The 12,113-nt window shown below is 37.9% G+C and overlaps 1 protein-coding gene across 3 annotated transcripts in view; it reads left to right on the forward strand.

The window, feature by feature from the left end:
• LOC136879032 (proton-coupled amino acid transporter-like protein pathetic) overlaps nt 1-12,113 on the forward strand; it is a 168,811-nt gene that overhangs the window by 41,373 nt on the left and 115,325 nt on the right. The window contains exon 1 of one of the 3 annotated variants that reach the window (XM_067152758.2): nt 2,350-2,464. The exons of 1 other annotated variant lie outside the window; for it this stretch is intronic. The gene's annotated coding sequence lies outside the window, so the exon portion shown is untranslated. Of the gene's footprint in view, nt 1-2,349; nt 2,465-5,987; nt 6,009-12,113 lie in introns of those variants that run through there. One more of the 3 variants, XM_067152775.2, reaches the window with a different exon arrangement.

A 12,113-nucleotide genomic window follows, 5' to 3' on the forward strand; every position in this document is an offset into this window, starting at 1 on the left:
CGGTCTGTTTTCAGACCAACTTTGCTTTACGAGAGCGAAAGCTGGGTGGGCCAAGGATATCTTATTCATAATTTAGAAGTAACAGACATGAAAGTAGCAAGAATGATTGCTGGTACAGACAGGTGGGAACAATGGCAGGATGGTACTCGGAATGAGGAGATAAAGAAATTTAGGAATGAACTCGATGGATGAAGCTGTACGCATAAACTGGCTTCGGTGGTGGGGCCATGTGAGGCGAATGGAGGAGGATAGGTTACCTAGGAGAATAATGGACTCTGCTATGGAGGGTAAGAGAAGTAGAGGTAGACCAAGACGACGATGGTTAGACTCGGTTTCTAACGATGTAAAGATAAGAGATAAGTTCGACACAAAAGTGCGCAAGTATCAAGACGATTATCTAAATTAAGGTTTCACTAACATTCTAGTGAATAACCAGGAACGGCTTGGATATTTTAGCTAACGACAATCTGAAACCTGTACAACATACAAAACACTTGCTGGAAAAACATCCAAAGCATGTGGGTAAATCTGTCGATTTTAAAGCGTCGCGAGTAAATATCAACTTCCTAGAAAAGCGCTCTACAGTTCTTAAGAAAGCACTAAGAGCACCTTAGTGGTTTTAAGTAGCATTAATTGCTTTCACAGGACAATTCTTGTTCTTTATTTTCTGTCAAAAATGTGAGCCAAATTAGAACTTTGCTTGATGGAATGCATTTCAAAGCACATTCAGACTTGTTCACAGTATTTAATTCTATGTAATTACGTTATTATGGCAAATAAAGCATAATTTTGTAAACAAGTGTAATTATATATATTGTACTGAATTGAATCTTCATTACAGCATGGTTTGAGAGTGCATATTAAATCACTGAACTTTCTCTTTTAATATTATAGTAATGTATAACTCTGATATAATACTTACATGCACTTCATTCCACTTATAATTTAAGGTTCAATTTATGTATCTAATATTGCCATTGAAATTAAACATGTCTTTCTTCAAACACCTTACGTGAAACCAATTCCGCATTTCAAATGTATATGTAGAAATATCTTGGACGATACTTTTTCAAATTATTTTATATCTTAATTCCTTCATGCATAGGGAGTGGGTTGGATGCCCACGGTTCTTTTTTCACTGGATTTTGTTTTCCGAGTTCAGGTTCATCTCAACGCTCTGCGATGAGAAATCTCCCTTGTCACCCTAAATGACTGTGTCTTCAATCTGATTTATAATTTCAGATGTTATTATGACTAGGAACGAGATTCAATTTGGCGCTATATAGGATTCTCGAGCCATGACTGCTTGGAGGGCACCATGAGAGGGCACAACACTTTAAGATTAAGCAATATGACTAATCTTGGGTTGAACTTTTCATTCAATAATAATAATAATAATAATAATAATAATAATAATAATAATAATAATAATAATAATAATAATAATAATAATAATAATAATAATAATAATAAAAATAAAATAATAATAATAATAATAATAATAATAATAATAATAATAACGTATGGACTCCAGAGAGTTCTGGTGCAGGACTTTCGAATTGACACCAACAGGTTATCTGCATGTACTTGAGGATAGGGGCCTACTTATGATAATTCTTATGTTGAAGACGACACACACGCAGTCCCTGAGGTAGAGGAATTAACTAATTAACGTTACAATGCCCGACCCGGTCGGGAATCGAACCAGATAGCCCTTGGACCAAAGTTCAACACGATAACTATTTAGCCACGGAGCCTGACGAGCTTTACCTTATGAAGAACATGCTCAAGCAACTGAGCAGTAATGACACCACAAAATGATGATGATGATGATGATGATAGTGATGATATGGTGTTGTTAAGAGTTTTGTACCGAGCTCGATAGCTGCAGTCGCTTAAGTGCGGCCAGTATCCAGTAATCGGGAGATAGTGGGTTCGAGCCCCACTGTCGGCAGCCCTGAAGATGGTTTTCCGTGGTTTCCCATTTTCACAGCAGGCAAATGCCGGGGCTGTACCTTAATTAAGGCCACGGCCGCTTCTTTCCAATTCCTAGGCCTTTCCTATCCCATCGTCGCCATAACACATATCTGTGTCGGTGCGACGTAAAGCAAAATAAAATAAAATAGAGTTTTGTAATGCCCCACCCATTATATTCACATTTATTAAACGTATATATTATACCATTTACATGCTGGATTATTAAGGACGTAAATCAACCCACTAAAATCTGTCTTACCGAAACGTAATTTGAGAGGATTTTTACAGCACAGTGTTATCTGGTTAAGTACAGCAGTAAAGTTCTGAATTCCGTGGATCACCTTCACGAAGTTGTAACTATCTCAGTTGTGTTGTGAAGGGAACCGTGACCGTCGTGTGTTGTTTCCAACAGCCATCTGATGAAGAGTGTGAGGCACGGTGCTTCATTTACTGCCAAGAGGATAGCATTATGTCCACTGGGTCAGAGGTAGGTTCAGTCGCCGTTAATTGGCCTTGGATATTTAAAACTTAATTTTTAAATCCATTTTAGCACACGGAAATCAAGTTGTTTATTATCTGGAATTTCACGTATATTTTTTTTAGTGTGAAATTACCCTAATGAGCTATATTGTCGTGAAATCTGTGTATTTGCAAGTAGTTCAGTTAAGAATTGTTACTTACTGGTAAGAGCTATGATATCAAGTGTCGTACCTGTACAGCATTTGTCTGGAGCTGAAATCCAAAACTACTGTGTAAATACGTTTCGCACCAGCAATCAATATTTAATCTCATGGATAGCATATAATTGCGAACGCACTGCTCTCTAGTTATAGCACGAGATTTTGTGAACTCTTTCTGGACGATATTCACCGACAGGGACGTTACAACATTTCTCCTCTGGTTTGTTTCGAATATCTCGCTCGCATGTATGCGATTTTAATAAAAAAAAAAAAAAAAAAACAGTATGAACCTGGATGGCCCAGAAGTACACCTCAGCATTAGTGATTTTGGACAATTACCACAATAGTAACGTATTCTTTATAGACCGTTACGCCTTTCAGCGTTCAGTCTGCAAAATTCTGCGAATTAACTAAATATAAGTAGTATGTGTAGCAAGTTTGATTGAGAGCTGTTCTGGAACATACGCAGATACATCCATAATCACGGCCATTTTGCACATTCTTTTTCATCTCTTGTCCCCCCCCCCCACTCCCCCATGCCGATGGGGGAAGGAGATGGACTTAAACGACATCCAGAATGTCACTATTCACCTCATCAAGCCAGAAACCTATGGATTCGACATTAATATGGCTTGTTTTCGATTATTGTCACATGTCACGTCATATGTACCGATTTTATGTGAGGACTATGCTGGAACGAACACATATACATCCGTAATTTTTGTCATTTTCGACATTTTCTTTTTCATCCTTTCTCATCCACATGCCGATAATGGCTGAACTTGGACTTACCAGTAAACGTCATACGGAGTGTCGTTACTCACCTCACCGACCCCGAAAACTATGGGCGGTACATTAATATTTGTCGTTGTCTATTATTTTTATATGCACCCATTTTTCGGTTTTTTAATATTTCACCCCCATAGTAATTTTTTTTATTGTAAGTCATATGTGTACCAAGTTTGGTATGCTAGAGCACACATACATCCATAATGTCGGTCATTTTGGACATCATTTTTCATCCCTACTTATCCCCATTCCGATTGGGGATGAATTACGACAGTGAATTACGAGTGTCACAGATCATCTCAGCGACCTCGAAAACTATGAATTCGACACTAGTATCGGTCGTTTTCCGTTATTTTATATTTCACCCACTTCCTTAGGGGTTCTAGGGTCCTTTCCCCACAGTAACGTTTCCATATATTAAGTAATATTTGTACTAAGTTTACTTGAGAGCTATGCTGGAACATACGCCGATACGTCCACAATCTCGGTCTTTTTGGACGCGTTCTTTTTTCACCACTTCTCACTCCATGCCGACTGAGGATGAATTTGGACATAAACGACATCCGGAGTGTCACTATTCATCTCAGCAATCCCGAAAATAATGGATTCGACACTATCTTCGTGTATTTTTATATCTCATCCCCTCCCAACCCCGCCCCTAGGGGTGTCTTATCCAACGTGGTTTGTCTCCTGATGTACTAAGTCGTAAATGTATCAAGTTTGGTTGAAATCGCTCCAGTGATTTAGGAGGAGATACATACATACATACATACATACATACATACATACATACATACATACATACAATGGCGTAGATAGATAGATAGATAGATAGATAGATAGATAGATAGATAGATAGATAGATAGATAGACTGATGTGTTACACAGAGAATCTTATCAAATTAATGGTAATGCGAATGCTGAGAAAATATCTGCTCTTAAGGAACTGGGAATAAGTCAGGGTTTGCGATGTACAGTAATTAGTTCCTCTGTATTGGCGGAAGATGTTTTCGAAGGAAGGTTAAGATGAGTGAGGAAGTTCTGGGCGTGTGAAGGTGTACTGAAGATATCAGAATTAAAAATACGATTTAAAAAATATTAAATTATAATAATAAGTTGTGATCTCCGGAGAGGCCTGGTGAGCGTCTTTCTAGTTGAACGCTGGCGAGAATGGGATGTTAATAAGAAGAAGATCTGGGCATACCAGCAGAAGATGCACAAGACCGAAATCTTTTCAGAGCAGCCATCAAGACTTTTGGGACTTTCCAGGACGAAAAACGGGCAATTGGTGCGAAATGGACAGAAGAATATCGTGCTAAACCTAGTGAGATAATGAAGACGATGTGGATCAAGTGAAAAGTTAACAAATTTTAGAATGTGAAGTGAGGCTTGTCGTGGTCCCTAGTTGGCCGATTAGTGAAGTTGAATGAATGCTAATACTAATACTAATACTAATACTACTAATAATAATAATAATAATAATAATAATAATAATAATAATAATAATAATAATAATAATAATAATAATAATAGATGTTTGCAGCCAATGGCCAGTTTTAAAGCACAGAGACAATTTAATTTTCTTCACTATACTTAACGAGAGATATAGTTCTTTCCGAGCCGTAGAGTAGATAATACCTGCCACACTTATTGTCACAGAGTTCACAAATGGGGTTTTACCGACGATGAATTTTAATGTAGAAGACGGCACACACACCGAAACCCCGAGCCAGAGGAACTTACCAATATAGGTTTAAGTCCCCGACCCAGTCGGGAATCGAAATCTGAAACCCTGGGACCAAAGGCCAGCATGCTAACCAGTTAGCCACAGGGCCGGATATTAAAGTATGAATTGTACAGAATATCATGGGCGATTTTACGCGAAAGACAAAACAACGACTACTTACACAACACTATGATGGACCAGATGGAAGATCAAATTCCTAAAGAGTTACAGCGTTGATCGCAGTAAATAGCCTCAGATTAGAGCATTGTTTATGATATAAAAGCCCCGCGGTTGTTATTATGAACGGCAAGTTCCATTTCTTCTTATGTCAAATGCGTGGTTTTCTTTCCCAGTGTTTCCTAATAATTCTCAAAGTCCTAGAATTACCATTTGAATGTAGCTCCATAAAAGTAAATATTTGCATATAATGTTTAATATGATATGTAATTATTTTTTTAAGGAAGGAAGCCAACCTTTTTCAGGGTCGATTCAGTTAACACAACTGCTACGTTTTTCCTGTCTGTCGAAACATGAAGTATAACGCTTAAAAAACTATAACATACCTGGAGAAACGTATAAATTAAATTAATCACTTGTTTTGAAGAAGTGTTTTTAACACGTTCGGCCATCAATGGCAGAACGACTATGTGAAAATTTGCGATGTAGAAATTAGCTGTAGTTTGCTAAGAAATATGTACATTGGCAGCCAATTAACGAGATGTGGACAGAGTTGTTAGATCCAGTTAGAATAACATTCGTTCTGACTGTGGTCAGTGGCTTGGCGTCCTCTTCTGTGTGTGCAGTCTCAGAGACTTCGAGCTGACCTTTGGGAGAACGTAAGTAATTCATTTCTTTTCTTAGTCAATGAATTATTACGAACTTCGATTTCATGGTTTATTCATTATTAATGATACCTAAACATGTTAGGTACCGAACCACTTTGAAGGTGGACGTACTTTCTCCCCTGTCTTTTAGTTTCCCCATAATCGACAACCGAGCTCGATAGCTGCAGTCGTTTAAGTGCGGCCAGTATCCAGTATTCGGGAGATAGTAGGTTCGAACCCCACTGTCAGCAGCCTTGAAAATGGTTTTCCGTGGTTTCCCATTTTCACACCAGGCAAATGCAGGGGCTGTACCTTAATTAAGGCCACGGCCGCTTCCTTCATACTCCTAGCCCATTCCTGTCCCATCGTCGCCATAAGACCTATCTGTGTCGGTGTGACGTAAAGCAACTAGCATAATCGACGCTAACAGATAATTGGTGCAGATTAATTGATTCTATTTCCTATTTGTCTTATATAATGGTCCTCTGTTTGCTCTACCTTTCAAATAAAACACACTTTCACCTGTGGCCTCCTTATGTGAAACAAGCAGTCGAAAGGAAACGATAGAATCATCAAACAAAATTGTAACCTGTTGTTCTTTAGACCGCTATTTTCAAAACAGGTACCCTTCCCTTCTTAGTAGGAATACAGCAGCACAATAGGTGTAGTATTACTGGATCCAGTATAGAGCCATAAACTGATCACTTCTCGATAGCTATATTTAAAGATCATGTAATGTTTTGCTGGTGTCATGACAGGACATTGTCTTACAGTATTTTACATGTGAGTGGTTAGAATATTGCAGCATCTTTGAGTTTAACTGATGAGCTGTGATTTTAATTTCTTCCGTAAAGTCGAAAAAAAACCCACATCGTTTACAGAATGACAAATTTCCTCGTATGTCGTTGAAAGGGAAAACAGCAGTGTTGGCAGGGTGACCGTAAGTCCCGTTTTAACAACGATAGTACCATTTTATTTTTGCTTTCACCACCCGTCTCGCCGGTTTTCCATTATGAACCATTTTCCAATAATTTTTACAAAGTGAAAAACTTCGCCGAAAACTTTCGATGTGTTAGTGCGACGTTAAACAAGTAGAAACAAATTTTTAACAAATATATCATTTTACAACATTTTGATGGCAGTTGGTTATGTAAAGTTAAGTGACCTTTTTTATTGTATATACGGAAACTCGTTGGGAAAGAGCAAGGGAATGAGCTATTCTTAAGCTCCACCTTTTGTCTTTATTTCAGTGAAATTTTTCTTGAGTTGTGACTTTCGACGCCATACTTTGGTGTCACCATACACTTTTTAGTATAATAACATTTTTTGTTATTGAGAAAGAAACTGTAAATATTTAAATTTTTATAATGCTGAGGGTAGGTAAATAATTTAATGTTGTTGATTAAAATTAAAAACTGAGAATTGTATGAAGAAGTAAGCTCTTTGTAGCTGCATTGGAATATTAAAAAACGAAAATAAATCACATAGTTGATTTCGTGATACCACGTTATAAAATCTTTTGAGAAGAGATGCCCCATTTGGAAATTTCAGAAATATGGTCACCCTTAAGGCTGGTCTCCAGTGATTAACATTTTAACACCAACATGTTAAATTTAACATGTCACAATTGACATGTATATTGTGATTGTGTCTTCCAATTGACTTTGCATGTTAACTCAGAATGTTGAGCTTAACACTTTTAACATGTTGGCATGTTTTCTGCTCCAAGTGGAAAACATGTCAAGTCAATTTGTTGTTTGTGAGATGTTGGCACCGCTTCGGCAACTTCCTTGCCGTTTCCATGTCAACAGATAGCCAAACGACGCAAACGACGTGCTTCCCGTGAAGTAGGATTATTGTTACAACACTCCGCAACACTCATTATCTTTGTTATAAGCTACAAGTACAATATCGGAACGCGCATGCATGTCGTTCTCTCTGCAATATATTAAAATTTACAGTCGGAAATGGAGACGAACGAGATTACTTTGGACTTGATTAATGACATAATAGAAAGGCCTTTTTTGTGGGATGTCTCATCCAAGGAATACAGAGATAAAGCGAAGAAAGCCGACAGTTTCCAGGGTCTTTAAATTATCCATAATAATTCCCGCGAGTTCATCGAAAAAAAAAAAAACTAGCGTCCCTCCGCTCCCAGTACAGTCGAGTATTGCAACAAAATCAGAAAAGTCGTAAGTCGGAGGGTGGGAGCGAACGAAGTTTATACTTCAAAGAGGTTTGCTTTTGAAGCAATGAGTAGGATGAGGGGAGGAAGTGTGCCTAATAAAACTGCATTTCTAAATCATAACAAGAAGCAACAGTGGCGATAACAAAGGCTAAATCCTCTTCATCTGAGTCCATTGTCCTTGTTTGAAAATACTAGACACCACCTAAATGTATTACCGCAAATTGATATGATGAACTACCTATATATAAACAAAGAAAGTCAAGTTTAACATGTTTATTAAGTGTGGACACAAAGTTAAATGAAACAGTATTCAACATTTAACATGTTGATGGTGTCACCAGTTAACATTTAACACTTTTAACATTTAACATGTTGTTGTGGAGACCGGCCTTTAGTGTACCATACATGACAGATTTTGGTACCTGGTGCGATACTTTCCAGAAATTCCGTCATATCTTTGTCGAGTAACAATCGGTAGTTGTTTTACTCTGAGTGTAACGGTGGTAGGACATTGTAAATTAGCATTTTTTTATGGCATACGTTTATGATGTCCTGTACCTTTTTTTCCTTTTGATCGTCTTGGCCGTACCTCTGAAATAGTTTAGATCGGCTACTGTGTTCCTCTTGCACCAATGAATAGTTCTGTCACATCAATAGAGTTCAGATGGTAGCCCCATTTATCCTTAGAGGATATGGAGAGAGTGCAAGTATGCTACTAAAGTATAAAGTATTATTACATTAACGATATCTATGCTTATGCTGAAAAATATCTAAAACAAAATAGTACTTTTTAAGTCACATGGATAATTAATCGAAGAAATTTCATTAAAACACTCTTGTCTTCAAAGATCAGTGGACCATTTCTATCGCTCAGAGATGGGTGCTTTTTATACAATTGTCAAGTTTAACTGAGAAATGTTATAATTCCAAAATGAAGACTTGTGAAGAAACAAAAGTAAACGTCATTACATTAAGCAAATTTAATTTCACTGAACATTCAATAGTTGTATGTAAAATTTAGGCCAAAGCAACGATAGTACTAGTACCAGTATATACACAGAATTGTGCCGTGCATGAAATCTGGTAACAATGAAAGTACCGTTGTACTATGGGACACATTTTATAATAATAGAAAAGTAAGTACGGTGGTAAATTTTTTAATCGTATGAATGATGACAATAAGCATATAGGTTTCCTTTATGGCTTCCTGCTTATACAGAGGCCATTACATAAGTCATGGCAGCTGTGTTACATCTTCCGAACATGTGGAACCATGGTAAGTCCAGTATCTATATACATAAAGTTGTAGAGGGTCGTTTATTTTGTCATATTTTAATAATTATTTTTATCCATTTTAGATGAACTCAAGACCGTATCAGTCGCTTTTAGCTTTCATGTCTGTCTGTTTGTTTGTTTGTTTGTTTGTTTGTTCCACCATCATGGGTAAACAGCTGAATAGATCTAAACCAAACTTCATATTTAGAGTCTACTCATCAAGGAGAAGGTTTGATATGTACATGATTTAAAAATCACTGAATAGTCTGGGGGTTTATGGAAGGACCATTTTTTCAATTTTCTCGTACACTATTGAATTTCTGTAAAATCTGTAGAATATATGTGAAACGTCCTTAACTTTAAATAATTTTTGTTATATACATAATTTCATTTTTTCTTCAAATGACTTAGAGAATTACTATTTTCTACGGGTTTTATGCTCTGCAGCCAGTAACGGACTTCCTCGCAGATCGATAACGAATCTGCTGGTTACCATGGCAATGTCTGAGTATGCTTTCTAGCAGGGATGTAATGTATTGCCATTTTCGTCATCATTCCTGTAAATTCGTGGTTGTTCGTTGGGTAGAAGGCGAGAGAGACGTCAATCTGGCAGTCTGAGGGATATTTTCGGAATACCTTTGGAGATTACAATCGTCTTCGAATAGTACTAAGCGCGGCTGTTAATATTAGAACAGCACTGCGGAGTGTAGACTATTGTTTCACACTGTGAGGTGTTTTCTGGTATTTGCTATAATTCTCACTGTATTTCTCCTCTACTTCCGTTTTCTGCTTTAATTTATTACCTCTGCATTGCCTCTTTAGGCTTAAAAAATAACACTAGACGCAATTTCCTTATGTGAATACTTAACTTGCCCTGCGCCTTTCTCCTTTATCTTTGCTACTAGCTTTACGTCGCACCGACACAGATAGGTCTTATGGCGACGATAGGATAGGAAAGGCCTAGGGGTTGGAAGGAAGCGGTCGTGGCCTTAATTGAGGTGTGAAAATGGGAAACCACGAAAAACCATCTTCAGAGCTGCCTACAGTGCGATTCGAACCCACTATCTCCCGGATGCAAGCTCACGGCCGCGTGCCCCTAACCGCACGGCCAACTCGCTCGGGTTCTCCTTTGTTACCGCTTTCAAACGTCCGTTAAAAATATTGTCAGAATCTAGTGACGGACATGTCATTTAACCAACCCGCATGGTATTTACATATTTGTCCTATTCGGCTGTCCTATCTTCAGTTATTGTCAACTTTCTTAACTGCCTTAATTTCTCCGTAATTATGGTAGTGCTAATCCCGAAATCTGGACTCTCCTTTCTTTGAGTGATATCATCCGCAATTTCTTTCGAGCTTTTTCTCCGACGCAGTTACATAACATACCGTTTACTGGAACTTATTTAAGGTCAGTGGGTAGGTTGTGACACTTTTGAGAATTGGTGCTTCTTATTATGGCCACTAAAAATGAGCTGCCTTAGGAAAATCATCGTTTCTGTGTTCTTTGTATCTGGTGTGGAAATTACGGTTGTTTGGGTTTGGTTCTTGACGTTTTAGTTCATAAATTCCTGAGTTGGAGAACAGGTCTCTTTTTCCCGGTTTCATTTCTATTTGTATAGCACCTTTTAGAGTATTGTCTCCGTAGATTGCAATTTTTAGGTATTTTAATGTTTGTATGTTTGCTAGTTTTCTTCTGGACTCTTGTGGTCGTCCGGAATGCCGGTCAGATGTTGCCTTTTCTTGTTGAAATATGTAAATAACTGGCATTTAATCGCTCTTGGTTATGGTAACATAGTCACAAAGCTTTTGTCAATATTACGTCAATAATAATTGAAACATGTACACATGTGGTGTCAACAATCTAAAATCAAAAAATTAATGCAAGCCATTGTCTCGTTGCCGCCTCTGGTAACGTAATTACATGTTATTACCAAGAAATTCAATCTCCACAAACAGTAAACTTTCCGTATTTTGAAGTGCTATTTTCGAGAATGCATTGTCTCGAAACACTTGAGCCAAAATGTTAAAATAAACTTTATCCGTAATCCGCATGGGCCATTCAAGGCCTCGATCAGCTATGCCAACAGCTACCACACCAGATGGCCTGCAATTATTTAAGTAGCATGTGGTCAATGTGATGTCTTCACAGCGGTTTCTTAACCGCATTTGGGGTGCATTTTATATCAGACAGTTCCTCTGTTGACTTCATAATGCCAAAGAAAGCCCTATACAATACTTAGATCAGAATTACAATTCTTGAGCGAGTTAGAAATTGAAGGTGGGTCCTCGATAAAAGAGGCTGAAATGGTACCTCTGCACTGCACATGATTATAGAAGTTACTGTAACAATATGTATCTCCCATATCCGTAGGTGTTCCCTTTCAAAATAAGTTTTACTTAGACTGTTTACTCACTGAAAGATCACCACTCCCTCCTCTCAGCCAGTCATTCAACCAAGTATTTATTATGCCCAATTTGTGATGTGACATGTACCAGGAGATCTTAAGGATTGTCTGGAACCAGTAGTGTTGTTGCTTGCTTAGCACCACCCAGAGAACACGCGTAGGGCACGTGGACGCGAGCGACGCTCACCCCCATCTCACTGCATATCTACGATGAAATGAAATGTCGTATGCTTTTAGCGCCGGGATATC

Source organism: Anabrus simplex, chromosome 1, assembly GCF_040414725.1.
Source record: "Anabrus simplex isolate iqAnaSimp1 chromosome 1, ASM4041472v1, whole genome shotgun sequence".
NCBI lineage: Eukaryota > Metazoa > Arthropoda > Insecta > Orthoptera > Tettigoniidae > Anabrus > Anabrus simplex.